The 20,652-nt window shown below is 38.0% G+C and overlaps 1 protein-coding gene across 10 annotated transcripts in view; it reads left to right on the top strand.

The window, feature by feature from the left end:
- ZFHX3 (zinc finger homeobox 3) overlaps nucleotides 1-20,652 on the top strand; it is a 1,367,978-nt gene that overhangs the window by 287,873 nt on the left and 1,059,453 nt on the right. For 9 of the 10 annotated variants that reach the window (XM_059999586.1, XM_059999596.1, XM_059999587.1 and 6 more), the window contains one exon: nucleotides 33-95. The gene's annotated coding sequence lies outside the window, so the exon portion shown is untranslated. Of the gene's footprint in view, nucleotides 1-32; nucleotides 96-14,172; nucleotides 14,374-20,652 lie in introns of those variants that run through there. The other variant, XM_059999593.1, reaches the window with a different exon arrangement.

The raw sequence follows: 20,652 nt of genomic DNA on the forward strand, positions 1-20,652 counted from the left end.
TCTAAAATATCATTATTATGGTCTTCTCATAGGTAACCTCAGGAGCTCCATTTTTCATGTGAGGAAACTGAGATTTGGAGAAGGAGAGGAAACAGGTAAGTCAGCTGGTGAAAAAGGTTAGCATGAAAAAGGAGGCATGAGAATAGGACAGTCTTTTTTTTTTTTTTTTTGAGAAGTTATGCTCACTTTTCTTACACTAACACTTGAATTCCAGGAAATCTTGTGGCCCTCATCTTTAGCGTTTAAAGTTTAAAAGAATCCTGTGAGATTGTATCTCTTTACATGACTGAGAAACTTGCAGTATTTTGTAAGTACTTGAAACCACAAGAAAATCAGACTAGCAGAGAATGAGGAGGCAAAAACAAACGTAGAGGAAGACTGCAGACAACAGCGTTCATGGATCTTTGGCAAAGGTTTAGACTAAAATGTTTGAAGGAAATACAATGCTTGGATTTAAAGATTACTCCAAGGTTCCAGAAAGAATAGAAAGACGTAAGATGATAATGGTGATTAAAGAAATAAAAGTATACATTGGACTTTTTTTCAGCTAAGGAAATTAACAATACTTTATATTTATTTGGGGTTTTGTAGTTTATACATATTTTGTATTCATTATCTCATTTGATTATCACAGTTGCCCTGAAAAATGCCTTTTCTGAGTCCCATTTTGTAGATTTAAAAAAAAGGGGCATTAATTTTCATTGATCACTTGCTTTGCCCTGGCCAATTCACAAAAATTTATCTCATTTAGTCATCACAGCCATCATGTAAATAGACATTATTGCTGTTTTACAGATTAGAAGATTGGTGTCACAGGTGCTAAGTGACCAGCCCGGGGTTTACAGAAAAAATCAGGGCTCAAATGGAATTCTCTTTCTACCATCAGTGTTAACTTCTAAGAAGCTTAATCTGAAACTATAAATCTGTGCTGTTCATTATGGTATCCCATCAGCCACATGTGGCTCTGTAAATTTAAATTAATTAAAGTTAAATAACATTAAAAATTATTTCCTCAGTCATTCTAGCCACATTTCAGATACTCACTAGCCACATGTGGCTAGTAGGTACCATGTGCAGTGCAGCTATGAAACATTTCCATCATTGAAGAAGTTCTGTTGAATAGGGCTGCTAGAGAGGCTGTACCAAATGTCTAATACCTTTGTTAGATGCACATATGCCAAAGAATGAAAAAAAGGTGGAGTCGAGAAAATGAGGGAGCAGAACAGATAGCAATACCAGTGAATCCATTACTTGTTTTATTTATGTGGGGTGTGGGGTGAAGCAAATTATTATTGAGTGTGTATACAGCAGGCAAGAATAAAAGAGAAAAAAATCCCTTCATCTCAGTATAAGGAAAGTGGCAGAGGTGGAGAGGAGGATGTCTTGGTAAATGTGGTAGTTAGTGAATAAGTATTTGAGTGTCCGTAGGATGCTTAGTTCTATACTAGGTGCTTGAGGGTACGTATTAAAAATAGACATGGTCTAGTGCACAGTTTGTGGATCCTATGATTTTTCAGAACTCCCAGAAAAGCTGACAAAGAATTGCCTCGTGCACTGCACAAGAACCATACAGATAAAAACCATTCATACCGTCAACACAGTCATACAGAATATTGGCTATTATTTTCTTCCTCAACAAATGTGGAAGATAGATTGCCTCAGGCAAAATAGTATTTTACACATGGTTTCCCAAAAGCCCTGTGCATATTTAGAGCTCTTCTCAAAATGTTTGCATTTGTTCTTCCAAAAAGAAATTTGCATGACATTTTAGAATTGCATTCTGTCCAGAAAGCAAATCCTGGCTTTTCATATTTAAATTCAAAGCTTTCTGATGTAAAATCTGCCAGGAAAATGTATGTTCCAAATTAGGTTCTTCTTAGAGCACAGCAGATTTTTTTTGACCATTAAAATAATTTTGGGGAAAAATTCCTAACATCATGCTATCCATCTTTCTTGGTTGAGAAAACCATTGATGGTGACTCAAGGATCCGACTAGCCTTCTATATACAAAAAATTGAGGCTGGATTCATTTTGATGGGGCTGTCTAGAGACACAGTCACGTGATGTTATTGGATGGACACTTGATGTCACAGTTGTTTCATATAAAGACCATTAATAGGGTATTTGACAGTAAAATAGTAAAATTCTTTACTATTAAAGTACTTGATCATGTAATTAACAAAGATTGGTGAATTAGGTTGAATAAAAGCCCTCTTGGTAATCCCTCAAATTCACATTCCAAATTGACTGCATTGGACATCATCATCAGTGGCAACTGTGAGTTGAAGACTCAACCTTTGAATATTTCATTTGGGTCCGAATTTCTGTAAATTGTGAACAATTTAGGTCAGCATCTTTCTCTTTAAAACTATGCAGCAAGTTAAAAAAAAATTAGTTCTTTATAGTTCTTTTTTTTTTTTCTTTTACTGTCCATTGTGGAGTATCTACCATAATGAATTATAATGTGACTAGATTCAAGCAATAGTTATGATGTGGTGGCAGAGATCAAATTGGTGGGACCAGAGCCAGTGGTATGATTGTTTGGTACGATCGACTGTTACAGTAATATTCCTGACTCCTTGTAGCCACACCCACATGACTCTGGACTTAGTTATGTGACTTGCTTTGACCAGTGGGACAATAGCAAGTGTGACATAGCAGAAGCTTGAAAAGCGTTTGTGCAATTAGGCTTTCCCTGTCTTTGGAACTCTGAGAATAAACCTGGTCTAGAGGATGAGAGACCATGTAGAGAGGAGACCAGCAGTCCTAGCTGAGGTTAGACCAACCAAGTTGGCAACTAGCAGACCTGTGAGCCAGGCCATTTGGCTTCAGTCAGTTCACCACTTGACTTCAAAGATTAGCCTCAGGGAAGCTGTACCACCTGGCTAACCCATAGAATATCCAAAGAACCACTTTTTGGTTTGGTTGATTTCTATTATTTGTTCTATATTACCTAATTTCTCCTTTTATCAGAATTGTTTCTTCCCTCCACTCTCTTTGCCTTCTTCTTTTTCTACCTTCTTGAATTAGATGCTTACCTTGTTAATTTTCAGTCTTTTAAATGGGTTGAGAAAACTTGGTTCCAAGGTAGAATTGAAAAGATTTGGTGGTGAATTGGATGTAGGAACTGAAGAAAACAGAAGTATCACAAATGATTCACAGGTTTTGGAATGCCTTTAATGATTGGCATTTTCTTTGCTCTGAAGATCCTAGATGAGTTGACCTCATTTGTGTCAGTTCAGGTTTACCTGAAGTCTCTATCAAATCTCCAGATGATATCACAGGTGGTAGGTAGCTTTTGCTATCTCTTTGTAAGATGAGCATAACAGTAGTACTGATCTAATAGGATTGTTTGAGAATTACCTGAGATGATATGTATAAAGCATTTGACATGCATACAAAGTATTAGGTATTATTGTATATTGTGATGATTATTATTAGGCAGGCATAGTGGAGATCCCAGTGTGGGGATTCTTTCATTGAAGACCAGTTAATCTGGCAGGGCCTCCCACTCAAGTGGGAACCAAAGGCTCAGTGTTGAGTTAACTGAAATGAATCTCCAACCTATCTTGGGCTTGCTGAACTCATTTGTTTTTGATTCATTACCTTGTTTGTATTTTATATTTAAATGATGTCCTCACCATGTTCATTAGGTCATGTCACATGGTATCACTGTGCACTGGTTCTTCGTGTTCTGATTCTGTTCCGAATATAAAGAAATGGAGGTACTGAGGGGTCCACAGAGTTAGAGATGATGTTGAAATTAAAATATTGATGAATCCTTGTTTAAGCTTTCCAATACATGGGAAATTTTCAGGAAAAATCATTTAAAACATGAAATGTATTTTAAAAAACTATCCCTTTACTTTCAGTAGGCAGGATTTGATTGTGTCCCTGTGGACAGGTTTTGTCCATCTTGCTAGCCCTCTCCAATTGGAAACTGGGGTCTCTGGAGTAAAGGCAGGCTGTTGATCCCTGTCCTGTACATTTGTGGTACCTGCTGCTTTGTCCTGGAGCAGGCTTCTTGGCTCTTAGTTATTGAATTCCATTTCCCTTCAATTCTGTTAAATTGTATCAGAAAGTTACTCTTCTTTTTGTTGTAGGAAACTATTTCCCTTTTTCCTTTTGGGCTCTCTCAATAATTGCAATTCTTTATTTTAACACATTGTACAAGCATGAGGTCTTGAAGTTTTACCAACACTTGGCACTTTTATTAGCTCCTAGCTGCTTCCAACAGGCGTGCCCTTAATTCTCTTTGAGGTAGATGGAAGGTGTGCCTTGCTTCAGGCCCTGTGGCTGCAAGAGTATACTGGACGGTGCTGAGTGCCCTGTTGCTGCCCAGCAAATAAGGTCTAATGCTGATGAGAATGAGCAGGCAAGGGGAGAGCTATCCATCAACTCTCTGTCATATAGTATTGAAGCCAGAGTGACTGTGGTACAGAAGGCAAACCAGTGCAATCTGTGTGGAGGTCTGTGTGGAGGTCTGGGCAGTGCATCAGGGACAGACTGCATTAGTGAAATCTTGCTGGGAGTAAAATACCACTACACCCCACCTTTGATTATTGCATCTGATTATTGCTGGCCAAAAGAACACAGCTCATTTATCCCACTGACCTGTTATAGAATTCTGGCTTGGTTTGTTGGTCCTTTATATAGCACAGAAAAGGTCCACCCTGAAACACAGCTAAAGGCCTTCCTGGTGACATGCCTTTTTGGGTGCATGCACTTTATAGATTATGAAACAGACCTTGCCTCAAGTGGGATCTCTCTTTTGGCAGAGCAAAGTTGAAATGCAGAATTATTCAGCGATTTATTTTATCTCTTTTAGTCTATGGACAGCAAAGCAACAACCAACCCACAAAAGGAAACGCTAAATCTTCCAATCAATATTTCTGTGCCTGATTATGGCCTCCTGCCATTTTGAACTTGCAGAGCACAGAAGGGAGTTTATTTACCTGGTTTTGCAAATTTCCTCACATTTTGCTGCTCCTTTGATAGAAACCATAAATCATCTTAAATTAAGTAAGGTGGCTGATTTTATTCCATTTGTAAAGAAGTTTAGGTTTTGTGTTTTACCACTTAAAAGTGCCCCACATGTCACTCTCACAAAGTTTTGAGTTGAATGGGAACTACTATGAACGCTTGTTGTTAAACAGAGAAGACGGAGTTCTATCATAACAGTTAACTGCTGCCCCTGAAATAATTCTGAGATGCCACAGTCAGCTTTCAGTCTCAGGTGCCATAAATACAAGAGCTTTCTTCTCCAACTGCTTTAAGGAAAAACTGTGAGTACAGTTTCTTCCATGGCTGCCTCAATTTAGAGCTTGAAATTCTTTAAAAGCACCTTCCAGATTTGAGCAGTGGAGGGAAATTCCATCTGGGCAGTTCTTCTGTGCAGGATCTGGGAGTGGTGCTAATGGGGAAGGGGGCAGGGAGCAGGGATTCTTACAGTTGGAAGAAATAACTACTTAAAGCAAATGCTAATGATTTAAAATGTTATTCCTTCTGTGCTTTTAGAAAAAAAAAATAAAATTAAAGTAATAAAGGCTCACAGCCTGTACCTCATCTCCAGTCACTCCACTGAAATTCCCAAGAGGGTCTTGACTCCCCTCTCCTCCCTTTAAAAATGGTGGACCTGGAACCACTTACAGGAGAGGTTTAATAAGAGGCAAATGTGTTTTATATTTTGTATCTTGTTAAGTGGAAAAAGATGGATTCTCGCAAGTAGTCTCTTGGTGCAGATTTGAGAGGTCTGTGCATGCAAACGTGGGGATGCTTCGCCAGCTAGCATCTCCGCTCTGGTCCCCCATGGCTACTTAAAATCCCCCCTCCCATGCCACTCCCCCCCACCCCAGAGCTAGCAGAGATGAAATTGCTCCATTTGTAGAATGGATCTGCAGATCTAGGAAACTTGTTTCTGTCTGATTTGCTGATAATTTACTCCTCATTTGATTTACTGGGGGAAAGAGAGGGGAAAAAAAGAAAAAACAGTTTCAGCTCATATAGCCCTTCCTCAAGGAAAGAGGGATTGCTGTGCAAGTTGGAGAAAATCACGATTGAAAGCAACTGAAAAAATTAATAAAGATTTACACAAAGGTTGCACACTTATTAGAGGAAAAGCAGGTAAAACCTTGCACCTGTGACGAAGTGACAAAAAAACCCCTTCACTTAAAGTAGCTCATTGGAAACTGGGCAAGAGGGAATGATTTTAAAACTATATATATATAATCTGAGATATATAATTTTACAGTGAGACACATTCCCTTTCTGGCAATTTTTTTTTTTTTTTTTTTTTATGACCTTTGGGTGCCAGATAGCACCATTCCTGCTGTCTGCTTTCACTATTCAGCGTTGAGGAAGCCCATTATATCTGTCTTTGATCCGGAGATCGGGATTGCTAAAACTGATGGCCACAATTAAAGACAGTCCTGTTGAAAAGCTGACCTCTGTCTGCTCTCAACTGCATGTAAACTTTTCAATATGGATGTAATTTGGTATTAAATTACCCATGCTTTATTGCTTTTTAGTACAGCCCTGTCTGTTGCCTTTTAAAGATAAAGGTAACATAAAAGAAAAATTGTGGTGTGTCTGCATAATTATGTAATTATAAACTTGTTTTCCTACATTCAGAAAACCCTTTGGGTGTGTGTGCATCTATTGAAAAGTAATAGGCTGGTGGGATTGGAGAAGAAGCCTTTATATATATTTTTTTCTCCTAATTTGTTCAGCTTAGACATATGCTGTGCAAGATAGGTCACTGTATTTAACTATTTTAATCTTGGCTTTCAAAGGGTATTCTTGATTTAGAAATGAGGTGGTTTTGCTAATATGTTGCTATGTTTATTCTTTAACATCGGCCAAACTGGTGTGGAGTTTATGCCAGAGCTCTGAGGCAAAACCTACCTGTTCCACCAAAGATGGGGCCTAGCCCAGCAACATGGTAATATCCCACATGTCTGGAATGAGCTCTTGGATGATTTAAACCTCACTGTGCTTGAAATTAAAAGCAACGGCTGTGACTTTCTCCTCTAACATTTTTGTTTGGGGTGAATTCTGCTGAGGGGAACGGAGAACAAGCTGGAAAGACAGAGGAGATTTCCCTTTAACATTACAGAGCTGCCTGCTCCTCTCGGTCCTCCTAGCTACCACTGTTATTTCAGAGTGGAAAGGGTGTAAGCTATCATTAGAGTCAGGTACAGGTTTCTAGAATTGCATCTTCTGAATAGAGACAGAATATCTGTTTGGAGGGTTAGTTGAAATCACAATCCCATCATAAAACTTGGAGGAAGACAGACTCCCAGGCCTCTGGAAACGTGTAATAATAATTCTGTGTGAAAATGGAAAATTTTGAGCTTGCTTCCTCTTCTTGTTAAATGTTCCATGGCAAGATTTTCCAGTAGAACCGCATTTAAAAAACCAAGCAGATAAAAAGCTGATATCAAAACAAACAACCTAAGGGAAGCCAAACAGGCTGCTCCAGACACCTTAAAACATAATAAAGCAAAGGTATCAAGTTGGGGGAAAAAGTGTCTGCAGAATGGAGGTTAGTTCATCTCTCCCTCCTTGCTGGTCCTCCATTGAGTTATGTGTCTAGTCTTCGGCCCTGCCCCCCACCCCCCAGCCTGATTCTCTGGGCACACTGAAGAATTGTGGTCTGACCCATGTTGTAATTCATCTGGTTGCTCTATAAAAATTGCATCCTGTGGAAAACATATGCTGTATACACTTTTATTGGCTCTCATGCAAAGAGGTAATTCCAGAATATCAAGGAAATGTGGAAAATAGATTCCATGTTAGATTTAACCCTGCACTCCCATCACCTCCTAGTATAACTTTCTTTAGGGATTGAGACCAAAGAGAAGGCTCAACTTCAAGTAAACTTTTGTCAAGCTACTGTTTGAATAGGGCTCATCTTTTTTTTTTCATTCCTTCTCCATGGATCTTTGCTAGTAGCAATGATGAGATGGATGGGGCATTAGATACAGTGGAGATTAAGGGTTGGACTATGGGGCTAGATCTGAGCCTTCCAAGGTAGTAGCCACTAGCCTGATGTAGCTATTGATATCTAAATTAAATAAAACTATATTAAAATTCAATTCCTCAGTCACACTACTACGTTGCTAGTGGTCACAAGCCACATAAAGCTAGTGGCTACCATCTTGGACAGTGAAGATTTGGAACATTTCTATCACTGTGGAAAATTTTATTGGACAGCACTGGGCTAGTAAGACCTGGAATGCCAGGTCCACTCTCACCTTGGCTAAGTCACTGTACCTAAGTTTATTCATCTGTAAAAGGTGAATAATAACAGTATCAACTTCTTGAGGTGGTGATTGGTGGGATAATTAAAAGAGGTAATACATGTGCTGTCCAGTAGGACTTGCTGCAATGGTAAAAATGTTCTTTATCTGCGTTGTCTGATAGGGTAGCCACTAGCCACATGGGGCTATTGAGCACTTAAGATGTGGCTAATGTGACTGAGAAACTGAAGTTTTAATTTTGTTTACTTTAATTAAATAAAACTTAAAATATCCACATGGGGATAGTGGCTACTGTATTGGTCAGTGTAGGGCTAGAACAGAGAACTTGCTCAGTAAACGTTATTAGCTTTTGTTTCTGTTCTTCTTTCAATTTGGTAAAGGTGGATAATGATAATCACAGATTTGTTTTGAGATTTAAGTGAGAAAATGTTCATTAAAGCAGTAAATAAATATTATTTAACATTTTTCACCGTGAATTAAATTTATTTACAGATATGAGGCTTATGGAAATAGAAAAGTTATGAATAAGGATCATAAGGCATTATGAAATTATAAAGGACCAAGTAATAAATTTATCTTCTGTTTACATGCTTCAGTAAGTTTGAATTCTGAGAAAGTTACAAAGTATTAGTTCAGAAGACTAGTGAGAGAATCATTATTTCTCCATCTGTCCCCTTTAATTTCATATGTTACCATTAATATATAGACCAAGTTTAATATTTTTTAAAAGGCCATTGGATCAGCTGTGTTATTTTCTAGTATAATAATTTAATCTGGCAGTATTCTTGATAAGTTTTGCATGTAGCCACAGGTTTGGGGGAAAAATAGAATTCTCTCCTTTTAAATGCAGCTGCTTGAAGCTGTACAGTGGAAGAGAGTCTTTATGGTGCTGAAATAAAGGGTTTTAGCCAAATCTGCAAAACAAGCAGACCTGCTTTTGATTTCCTTACTTTCAGCATTAGTTTGGACCAGTGTCTACGAATTGCACTGAGCATTTGATTGTGTGCTCTCTTCTGTTGTTTTGCAGGCGTTTGTCCTGCCGTTCCAACTAAATCATAAGCTTCCTGAAGGCAAAGCCCATGGTTTTATATGTACTGTACATCTAGCGGAATGTTGGTAGGTAGGTGTTCTATCAATATGGGTTGACTTACTATTGATTTTTCTCTGTCTTATTTTTTTTTGGATAACACCAAATTTTATTATGCAATTGTGACATAGTGAATACACATAAGGCCCTCTATGGCAATGAATAGTGATTTTGCATTTATTTACACTCAACAAAACCTCTGGTGGTTTGGCTGTGGCATCCCAAAGACTCCGACAGTTATGGAGTCCTGTTAGAAGAATCAGATCACTTGGGGGCATCAGCATCACCTATAACCGCTCTTTAAAGATCATCACTTATTTTACCAGTAGAGAAACAAGCTCATCTTTTTAATCTTAGGAAAAATATTCAATTTGATCCTGAAACATTTGGTAAAAATTAGTGTCTATTTTAAAAAATCATTATCAATTAAAATTAAGTATGCAAGAGACTGCAATTTGGGATAACTTTAAAGATACAGTTTTGTAAAAGATCTGAGAATAATTTAGTTCCTTCTATTAAAATACTCTACTAAATATCTTGATCCATATCCATTTTAGCATTTCTTTGCATAAAAAAATACCAAACTTAAACATTTTGGGGGAAATTTACCAGAAAAGCCAATCGAAAGAGAAATATGCCTACTCAAATAGACTTGGGCCTGAACGTAGAATTTTAGTGTTGAAAGGGACCTCAGAGCTCAAATGATCTGGTACTACAGAGGTTAATTAACTGACTCACGATTACTCAGAGCCATGATCAGGTTCAGTTCAACTCTGAGGGGCCCACTTTACTTGCCAGTGTAGACGCAAGACATGAATTCACTTAAATAAAAATCCATCATGAGCTCAGTGCTAGTTTAACCCCAATTGTTAAAATTGTGCTGCTTCGTGGGTCCTCTGCTGCATTTTTATTAATCCCTAACTCCTCATTGAGATTACTTTATTTAAATGTCATCACCCAGCTCTAAAATATGCTTTCAAAATAACTGTGGTGGCCATGGGATACAAAGTATTGGGAGAAGAAAAGGAAGCAGTAGAAGCCAACTTCTGTTTGATATGTAGACACATTTCAGTCCACTGGGCCCCTGGTGGTGGTACTGAGGCAGGCTTTACAACCAGGCTTGGACATCCCAGCTATCAGAGGGGGACTGCCATTGCCACTGGCAGGGTTGTACCTTTGGAGGCATTTGGGTCATTGGTAGAGTAGGATCAGAGAAAAGGTATAAAAAGTGAGATGAAGCAAAGGGGTCTATAAACTAAAGTCTTATGATGCAAGGTAGGGTGGGGGAGGCTCCTGGCATTAGACCGAGAGAAGATCAGAGTCAGTTAATAAGTTTGGGGTGCTGGCGACTGAAACCAGATCACTGGTGGCTGTCAGCTGGAGAGGGGCGTCATCCCAGGTGGATGGCGACCTGGTCAGGTCTGTTACAGTGTGTGCCTTAGTATTCATTTCTATCCACTTCTGTTCACTTTTTTTCAGTCCTTTGTCAAGAGACAGTGAAGGGTTGGCCTTTTCTCCCCCATGCTGATACAGGTAAAGACAGAGACTGATGGTGCCAGCCTTAATTCCCCAAAGAAAAGGAGATCTAGATTTATGTGAATACCTTTAGTTCTGAAACAAGAAAAGATAAAACAGGTTGCATTCATGTATTCATGAAGCAGCAGTGTGGGTATTGGTGAATTCTGTACAAATTCACTTATTGTTCCGTCTCTCTTATTTCTGAAGACCCTGTGCTCATTTTCCCTTAATAACATAAAAGCAGTTTTAACACAACTGAATTTTCAGATTTAAAGCAGGGTATTCACAGTTCAAAAATGGCCATTTGTGTGTCTGTGTGCACATGCAACAAGTTGATTAGAAGATCAGTGTGATTCCACTGGGAACAAAAGTTTTTTCTGGCTTATGACATTTTTTTTTTCATTGGTAAAACTGAAGGACATCTTCCAGCCCAGAGAATTGTGGTCACGGGTCAGAATTTGACATCTTGATAAAGATGGTGTGCTGTGACAAGAAGCCAATTTTCCCTTCTTGGTCTGTATCACTTGTCTTGCTTTTCCATTGATAGATGTTCTATCTTTGATAGCTGGAATGACAACTTTTATGGGAACTGGGAAAAAACTGGGTCTAGGAACAGTGGTCCTCAAATGTTTGTATGTCCATAAATCACCCGGGAGACTTGTTGGAGAAAAAAAAAAGCAGACTGTGCTTCAGCAGGCCTGGAATTCGGCCCAGGAATCGGTAATTTATACAAGTAGCCCAAGTGTTTCTGATCTGTGGCCACACTTTGAGAGGCAGAGGTCTAGGAGAAGGATGGGCAAACTACAGCCTGGGGGCCAAATCTAGTCCATTGCCTGTGTGTGAAAATAAAGTTTTATTGGAACCCAGTCACCCTCATTCATTTTTGTATTGTCTGTGGATACTTTGCACTGCGATGGTAGAGTTGGGTAGTTGTCACAGGGACCGTGTGGTCCATGAGGCTCGTAATAATTACTGTTTGGCCTTTTACTGGAAAAATTTACTGGAAAAATTTACTGACCTCTGGTCTAGAAGAGAAAATTTTCAACTTGTTGATGTAGGACAACATATATATGTGTGTGTTTGTGTATAATATATGTATATATGTGTGTGTGTATCTATGTACATATACACGTGTGCACGTACACATATATAGACACATATGTGTATATATAATATTTTAAATGCTTAGTATTAGTTTACCCATATATAAGGTACATGAAAGGGTGGATGAGTTGGTTCGAGGGCTAGAGGTTGTGTGGTGCTGTCTCAGTAATTTAACAGGAGGACTATAATATAGGAGTTAGTAGTGTCAACTCTGTTGGTACAGAGACAATGCTCCGAAATCTGGCTGTTACATATTGGACTCGAGACCTTGGACAAGTTACTTTATGTCTCTAAGCCTCAGTTTCCTAATCTGTGAAAAGGGGTTGATAGTAGTACCTACTCATGGGCTTCTGAGGATTAGAAAAGGTAAATGTGAATGAAGTGCATGGTATTGTGTGTGGCACATATCAAGTACTCAGAGAATGCTGTCTCTTAGAATCATCAACATCCTCATTGGTGTTGCATGTTACTTCTTAGCTGCAGGGTATTGAGATCAACAGATTTTGCTACTGTACCTGTTTCAGTTCCCTGGGCTGACAATGTGGGCCAAAGTTCAGCTAAGACCCTTAGTCTGTTGATTCCGAACCAGGCATATTTGGAGGCATGATCTTCTCTTATTAAATGTCGTTTCCACTTTCCCCCTCGAATACACAATTTCAAGGAGGTGCCTGTACCTTTGAAAGTGGTTATTCCAGTCTCCTTTAAAAATGCTGCTTAATTGTAGCCATGAAACCCCATTCCCCATCAAAAGTTCTATCAAACAACAGCCAATAAATGGTAAATTAAGATAAGGACTGTGAAGAACCTGTGTGCTTTGTTATACTTTCTTCAATCTACAGTGAATCACTGATGGTGGATATGATACAAATGCACATTTTGTATGCAGTTGTGAAAAGATCTGCCTATAATCCAGTGGCTCTTTCCTTTCTGCTCTGCTTATTAACTATGGGCTAAGTGGTTAAAAAAAAAACAAAACTGAAAACACAAGATTCATGTTAAAACCCTATCTTTGTTCTGTTTAGGTTGAATTTGTTCTTCAGTGGGGAAGGAACAAGTAAAATTTTATTATCATCATCACCACAAATTTCTCCTGTGTGTGCTGAGTGCAGGGCCATGGCTGGGTCTCTGGGCACACCCCTTCACTTTTACACTAAGTCAGTTATTCTCAGTGGGGATGATTTTGCCTCCTCACTGGGGGCTTTTTTTGGTTGTCACAACTTGGGGGGCAGTGCTACTGGCATCTAGTGAATAGAGGCCAGGGATGCTGCTAAATACCCTATAGTGCAGTGGACAGTACTACCCTGCTCCTGTCAGAGAATTATCTGGTCCAAAATGTCAATAGTGTTGTTGTTGAGAAACCCTGGTCTCTGGGGAGAGAAATCCAGGTCCTCCACTTCCCAGACCACCTCCTGCCACAGGTACCGGTTGATTAGTAATTATAGCCCATTTATTGCCTTGAGCCCGCCCCCCACCCCAAATCTTCCTCCTTTGCAACCTTTCTGTAATTGACTGCACTGATATCCCAGAAAGTATGCTTCCTGATTAAAAGCAGTTTATAAAGTAAAATGTATTCACCTGGGGGTAGGTTATAACAGAGAAGGAATGATTGAATCAGGATATGGTCCATAGATTTTTTTTTTGGAGGTGAATGAGTCCTTACCTTCCTGGTCATCCAGTCCCGGATACCACAGTGATTCATGATGATTTCAAGTGGTTTATGCCAAACATTATATTTCATTTAACCACTGCATATTTATTTTAACACATTAATATGTATTCTAATTAAATATTATATTAAAAATGGCAGCTATTGAAATTAAAAAGAAAATGTTGATAGTTAATAGTATTTAATACAATAAAACTAATTAGAAAAATTGACATTAAAACTTTGTTCTAAAGATTAATTTTAGTAAACATTTGTTTTAAAAAGTGAACTGTTTTACAAAGAAATATTAGGTAACACTTCATTGGTATAGGATATAGCAAAGCCACAAAGATGACATTAAAATTTCTGAGATCTGGGGAACTCTAATGTAATCCACCCCCCTTGTTTTACACATGAGGGTAATATTAATAATTTAGAAAGCACTGTCCCACTTATCTATTACTGTGAAATGAAACACCCCAATGCTTAGGGGTTTAAAACAATGGCAACCGTCATTTTGCTCTTGAATCTACAGTTTGAGCTGGGTTTCATGAGGATGCTCATCTCTGTTCCTGTCAGCATCAGTTGGGATGGCTGGACGGCTGGGGGCTCGAATCCTCTGAACACTCACTCACATCTGTGGTGGTTGATGCTGGCTGTCAGTTAGGATCTCATCAGGGGCTTTGGCCAGAACATTTACATGTGGCCTCTTCATGTGGTGTATGGCTTCCTCAGAACATGGCAGCTAGATCCCAAAGGTGAGTATCCAAGACAGAAGACCAGGCAGAAGCTGGTTTGCCTTTTATTGTTTAGCCTCATATGCCATAATAGCATCGCTAACACCACAGTCATAGGGGGGTGGAGACTACACCCCACCTCTCACTGGAGGAGTGTCAATGTCATATTAGAATAATGTGTGGGATGGGATATACTGTTGTCACCATCTTTGGAAAAAATAGTCTGTGATAAGTATCATCACATATATTAGTATATTTAAATTCTTGCAACAATTTATGTGAACATTTTATCACCCTCCCTACGCTTGCTGTTGTCCCGATAACAAAACTGAGGCTCAGAGAGCTTGAGTGACTTGCCAATTAACACATCGTTTGTGGCTGAAACAAAGTTAAAGCAGTTTTGGCGTCCAGAAAAGACGTTCTTCACGAGGTTGCCAAGTTCGCAGGGATTCTTCTCACATTCTCTCCTGTCCTCTTATTAGGATCATTGCCTTCCCTCCCCCGGGAGCATTCATTGTGCAGTTCTAGAAGAGGTCCAGATAACTCTTAGAAACAAAGATCCCGGGTATAGCCTCCTTCAAATGTCATCAAATCCTGAGACACTTTCATGAGAGGCTAGTTACTGTTTTTTTTTGTTCAGTCAAGGAGCTTAATTTCTTTTAGGCATTAAGACTAGAAGGTCAAAATTATTTTTCTGGTCAGCCTTAGGCACAGATAATTTTGTTGATCACATTTTCTTGAGAGTTTAAAATGTTTTAAAGTTTTTAATTGAGAAGTATTTCAAATAAAATATAAAAATAGTACTCCTTACCTACCACCTAGCTTTAACAGATCTTTGCCATATTTATTGTTTCATTAAAAAAAAAAAAAACCTCTCTGAGTTTCATCAGTTTTTTTTTCTATTGTGAAGTAGTTATCTTTATTGTTTGTGGACAGGAAATATACTTAAAAAAATTTACAAACATTTATGAGTTGCAAATTAATCAAGGACAGGCTGGGGTCTGAGATCCCAACTTCTGATTAGCTGCCTGTGTAAGCACAAGCAATGGCTGCCCTTGCCCTGCTCAGACACTGCTTTGGGCCCGAGATGCATCTGTGTCTCACAGCCGAGCTCCCAACGAGAGCAATATTCATGTTGCTGCAAATGGCAAAATTTCATTATGTTTTTTATGACTGAGTCGTATTGCATTATATATATACTGCATCTTCTTTATCCATTCATCTGTTCATGCACCCTTAGGTTGCTTCCTTATCTTGGCAATTGTAAATAATGCTGCTATGAAAATTGGGGTGCATGTATATTTTTGAATTAGTGTTTTTGTTTTCTTTGGGTATATATGCAGCAGAGTTGGTGGACCATATGGTAGTTCTATTTTTAGTTTTTTGGAAAACCTCCATACTGTTTCCATAGTGGTTACACCAATTTACATTTCTACCAGTGGTGTACAAGGGTTCCTTTTTTTCTGCATCCTCACTAACATCTGTTATTTGTGGTCTTTTTGATGATAGCTGTTCTGACAAGTGTGAGGTGGTATCTCATTGTGGTTCTGATTTGCATTTCTATGGTGATTAGTGATGCTGAACATCTTCATATACCTATTGGCCATCTGTATGTCATCTTTGCAAAAATGTCTATTCAGGTCTTCTGCCCATTTTTTAATCAGGTTGTTTGTTTTCTTCATATTGACTTGTATAAGCTGTTTATATATCTTGGATATTGACCCCTTATGATTCATATCATTTGCAAATATTTTCTCCCATTCAGTAGGTTGTCTTTTTGTTTTGCTGATGGTTTCCTTTGATGTGCAAAAGCTTTTAAGTTTAATTAAGCCCCATTTGTTTGTTTTAGCTTTTTTCTCTTACCTTAGGAGATAGATCCAAAAAATATTGCTATGCTTTATGTCAAAGTGTATTCTGCCTATGTTTGCCTCTAGGAGTTTTATAGTATCTGGTATTACATTTGGGTCTTTAATCCATTTTGATTTTATTTTTGTATATGGTATGAGGAAATGTTCTAATCTCATTTTTTTACATGTAGCTGCCCAGTTTTCCCAGGACCACTTATCGAAGAGACTGTCTTTTCTCTGTTGCATGTTCTTGCCTCCTTTTTCATAGGTTAATTGACCATAGTGCATGGGTTTATTTCTGGGCTTTCTATTCTGTTTCATTGATTTATGTGTTTGTTTTGTGCCAGTACCATGCTGTTTTGATCACTGTAGCTTTGTAGTATAGTCTGAAGTCAGGGTGCATGGTACCTTCAGCTTTGTTCTTTTTTCTTAAGATTGCTTTGTCAGTTCAGCGTCGTGTGTGGTTGCATATAACTTTTAGGATTATTTGTTATAGTTCTGTGAAAAACTTCATAGGTATTTTTGAGTATTGAGTAGAGTACTATGCCTAGTGAAATAAGTCAGAGAAAGATAAATACTCTTAAATGTAGAATTTAAAAAACAAATATATATAACAAAACAAAAATTGTTTCACTTAAAAAAAGAAAAAGGGCCTTACATGTATCAAATCCCATCTCACCCACCCTAAAGGTAGCCACTATTCTAATTATATCATTCTAATGATATTCTAGTTATTTCAAGTTTATTCTCCCAATTATATGTAAAAGTTGTAATTTCCCCCTTTTCTACTGACACTTGGTATTATCAGGCATACTTATCTTTTTTAACCAATCTGATGGGCATAAGATGACATTTTAGTATGGTTTTAATTTACATTTCTGTGATTTCTGGTGGGCTTGAACATCTTTTCATAAACTTACTGCTCATTTGGAGTTCTCACGTTAATTGCCTGTTCATTTACTCTGCTCATTTTTTTCTATCGTTTCTTTTTCATATAAATATGTAGGAATTCTTTATATGTTCTGATCAGAATACTGTGCTAATTTTATACATGGAAAATAACTCCATCTGCTCTGTGGTTTGTCTTTTCACTTTTTCCCCTATGTGTTTTGTTATACAGAAGTTTTAAATTTTAGTACAACCAAAATTACCATCCTTTTTCTTTATGGTTTGTACCTTTTGTGTCTTGTTTAAGAAATTCTTCCCTACTGGGATGTCAGAAAGATTTCTCCCATTTTTGATTCTTCAAGTTGGATGATTTTGCCTTCTCATGTTTAAATATTTAATTTATATGCAATTATTTTTTTCCATTTTGGGGGAAAGTGATCTAACTTTCTACTTTTCTAAATGGATGGTTGATTATCCTGGCAGCATTAGTTGAAAAGTCCATCATTTCTTCCATTGATTTGCAGTGAAGCTCTGTCATATATGAGGTTCCCATACATCTAATAAGACTTGAGGTTCCAAGTTTTCTGTATCTACCTCCATGTTAATATTAGATAGTTACTGTAGCTTCATAATGAGCTTTGCTATCTAGTGAGGGGAGACAACCCCACCCCCAACTTATTAAGTCTTCTTTCTAAAAATTGCCTTGGCTATTTTGATTTTTTGTTTCCATGTGAATTTTAGGATCAGCCTGTCACTTGCTAAGAAATACTCTACTGAGGGGTTTGATTGGTAATATATTTAGTTTAGAAATTGTTTTAAGGTGAATTTCCACTTTGAAATAAAGTTTTGCTGTCTATAAGCAAAGTGTAGTTCTCCATGTATTCAAGTCTTTTGTTGAGTCTCCAGGCCTCTCTCTTCTGGCATCTGTGTGTGGGGATCAGTCAAACAAGCTTTTCTGGAATTGCTCCTCCCATGTCCACCCATCTCCTGAGCCCAGGGAAGAACCTCCCATGTCAGTGGTGATGATGGAGCCATTCTGTTAGCCACAAACAAGGGCACTGTGGATATGGAGATCCCTGCCTACCCTTCTGGACAGCCTATTAGCTGCTGAAGTCCAGCTGCTATGATGGGAGCAGGGTAGAGGAGCTGAAGGCTGAGACCCAGGCAACAGGTCTAAGGAAGAGGCCTGGGAGCTCCAATCACTGTGAGTGTGGGTTGTTTCCTCGACCCAGTTGTCCCATATGTTCGAGTAGCAATGTATCTTGCTTTAGAACATAGTCTCCAAATGAAACTGCTTGGGTTCAAATCCCATCCCCACTGCTTACTAGCCCAGGAAAGTTGCTTAACTTATTCATACCCTAGTTTCTTCATTTAAGTAGGGAATTACATGGAGTTGTTTTGAGGAGTAAAAGAAGTAATATCAGTAAAGTTGAGAATGGTGCTGTGATTATTTAGGGGTTACTTACTGCTCAAACGTCACCATTAGTTACTGTTCTCATTACTATATTGAACCATTTTAGATTCAAGCTGATATTTTCCTATGTGTGCTTTCTCTTGTAATGAGCTTCCTGGGAAATAGTCCGTCTAACCTATTGGAGGTTGATGGTGTCCGTGAGCATATTCAAGATTCTTAGAATATTTGTAGGTAAAAAAACATTTAACATTATTCAAGCCAATATTTTCCAAACCCACCTGTCCATTGAAGTCTTCCTTTTTCCAAAGAGTACCTGTTAAATTCAGTATAATTAGCATTCGGTAGAAGACATTTTCAGGAATAGTCCTTGGGGCATTACTTGTAAAAATTATCTTTATTTTGGCATATATTACAGGAAGACATCCCAAGAAGATATATTCTCAAGGAAGTGTTTGAAAACAGAGGTTAGCTAAAGAATAGAGATTAACATTGGTAGGCAGTCTCTGATCAGTAAAATATCCTTTAATATTTGAAAAAAAATCTCCCCCAAATTGCAAACACATTCATATACCTTAAGCTATTGAAAAAAAGAGAGTATAACTTTTTTGTTTTTGTTTTTTATAAAGTAGAAGTGTCATATATTTGGTGCCTATATTACAGCCTGGTGCAGAGGTAAAATTTTATTCATTTCGTAGAAGCCCCATTGGACTTTCTCCTGAAGGCAGGAAGGCCAGTTTATTGGTATTTATCACAGTTCATTTACTGCTTGTTTTTGTTTCTTCGGAGAACTCAAGTTGCAATTGGGAATGGCATTTGGGGAATGTTGGGAATGTTGCTGATAATATTTTTTCCTGTTCCCTTCCCTCCCTTTCTATGTATTTTGTTACTTAGTCAAACCTGTGGCTACTTAATTGTTCCAAATCAAGAAGAAAATGCAAAGGCAAAGCAAAGAGGAAGCAGCGCCATGCTGCCACCTCTCCTGTCACTGTCATGTCATTGCTCCTAACCAAGTGAAAGGAGAAGTGGATTATGCTAGTGTTGGATCCAAATAATAACTTCTTTATCAAGAAAAGTGAAGCAAAACCAATTGTAAATAATATTTCCTTTCTTTTCATTTCCTGGAATATCTTTTCTTAGAATAGTTTACCTCAACCACTCTCTGTGTTTTCTCCCCATGGCACTTTTTATCGCATTAAGATGATACCTATTTGTGGGCCGGGTTTTAGTTTGAAATCTGCTGGGGCCAGGACCTGGTAGGAAAGGTCTAACCAAGCAGAGAACTAGAACTGAGGAGAAAACTCTAGAGCAGGGTCATTGGTTTTCTCAATTACTCATCATTAATTCTCCATCACAGATTCCTTCCATTATGAGATGAAGTGAGCAATAAAACCCAGATGATTGGCTGATAAACCGTAATACCTCCAGTTCATATATATTAGAATAACATGTCTAATTTTAGTTCTGTGTGCTTCTAAATCTTAAAAACAATTGCTTTATGGCCTTGATTTCCATGGCTTTGTTTAGTTTTTTCAACATATTCATGCTAAGTAACAAATCTTGTGTTAACTTGAGTTAGGAATGTTTTTTTATTTTACAGTTTTATGAATGAAGTTTTAGTCTCATATTTCTTTTCAAACAAACCTCATGTAAGTACTTAAAAGTGTATGAATTACTCATAAAATAAGTTAAAGTAGTAACTTTGGGCTTATCTGTCAAGGATATATCTTTATGGGACTTAATCACCATTGTACATAAACAGAAACATTACAATACAAAACAAAGCTTGTTTTTCATTAAAAAAGAAAAGAACTGGTAACACTTACAATACGTAAACATTGTTGCCTGGTAATTATAATCAGATTGCTATTGGATTACACATTGTATTGTGCTAATGCTGAAAGACCGATTGGCAATGATGTCATTACAGGCTCTGAGTTGACCAGATCTGTTATTGTTAAAAACACACAAGTCAGAAAGAGAAAAACAAATACCGTACGCTAACACATATATAAGGAATCTAAAAAACAAACCAAAAAATAGTCATGAAGAACCTACGGGCAAGATGGGAATAAAGACACAGACCTACTAGAAAATGGACTTGAGGATATGGGGAGGGGGAAGGGTAAGCTGGTACAAAGTGAGAGAGTGGCA

Source organism: Delphinus delphis, chromosome 20, assembly GCF_949987515.2.
Source record: "Delphinus delphis chromosome 20, mDelDel1.2, whole genome shotgun sequence".
NCBI lineage: Eukaryota > Metazoa > Chordata > Mammalia > Artiodactyla > Delphinidae > Delphinus > Delphinus delphis.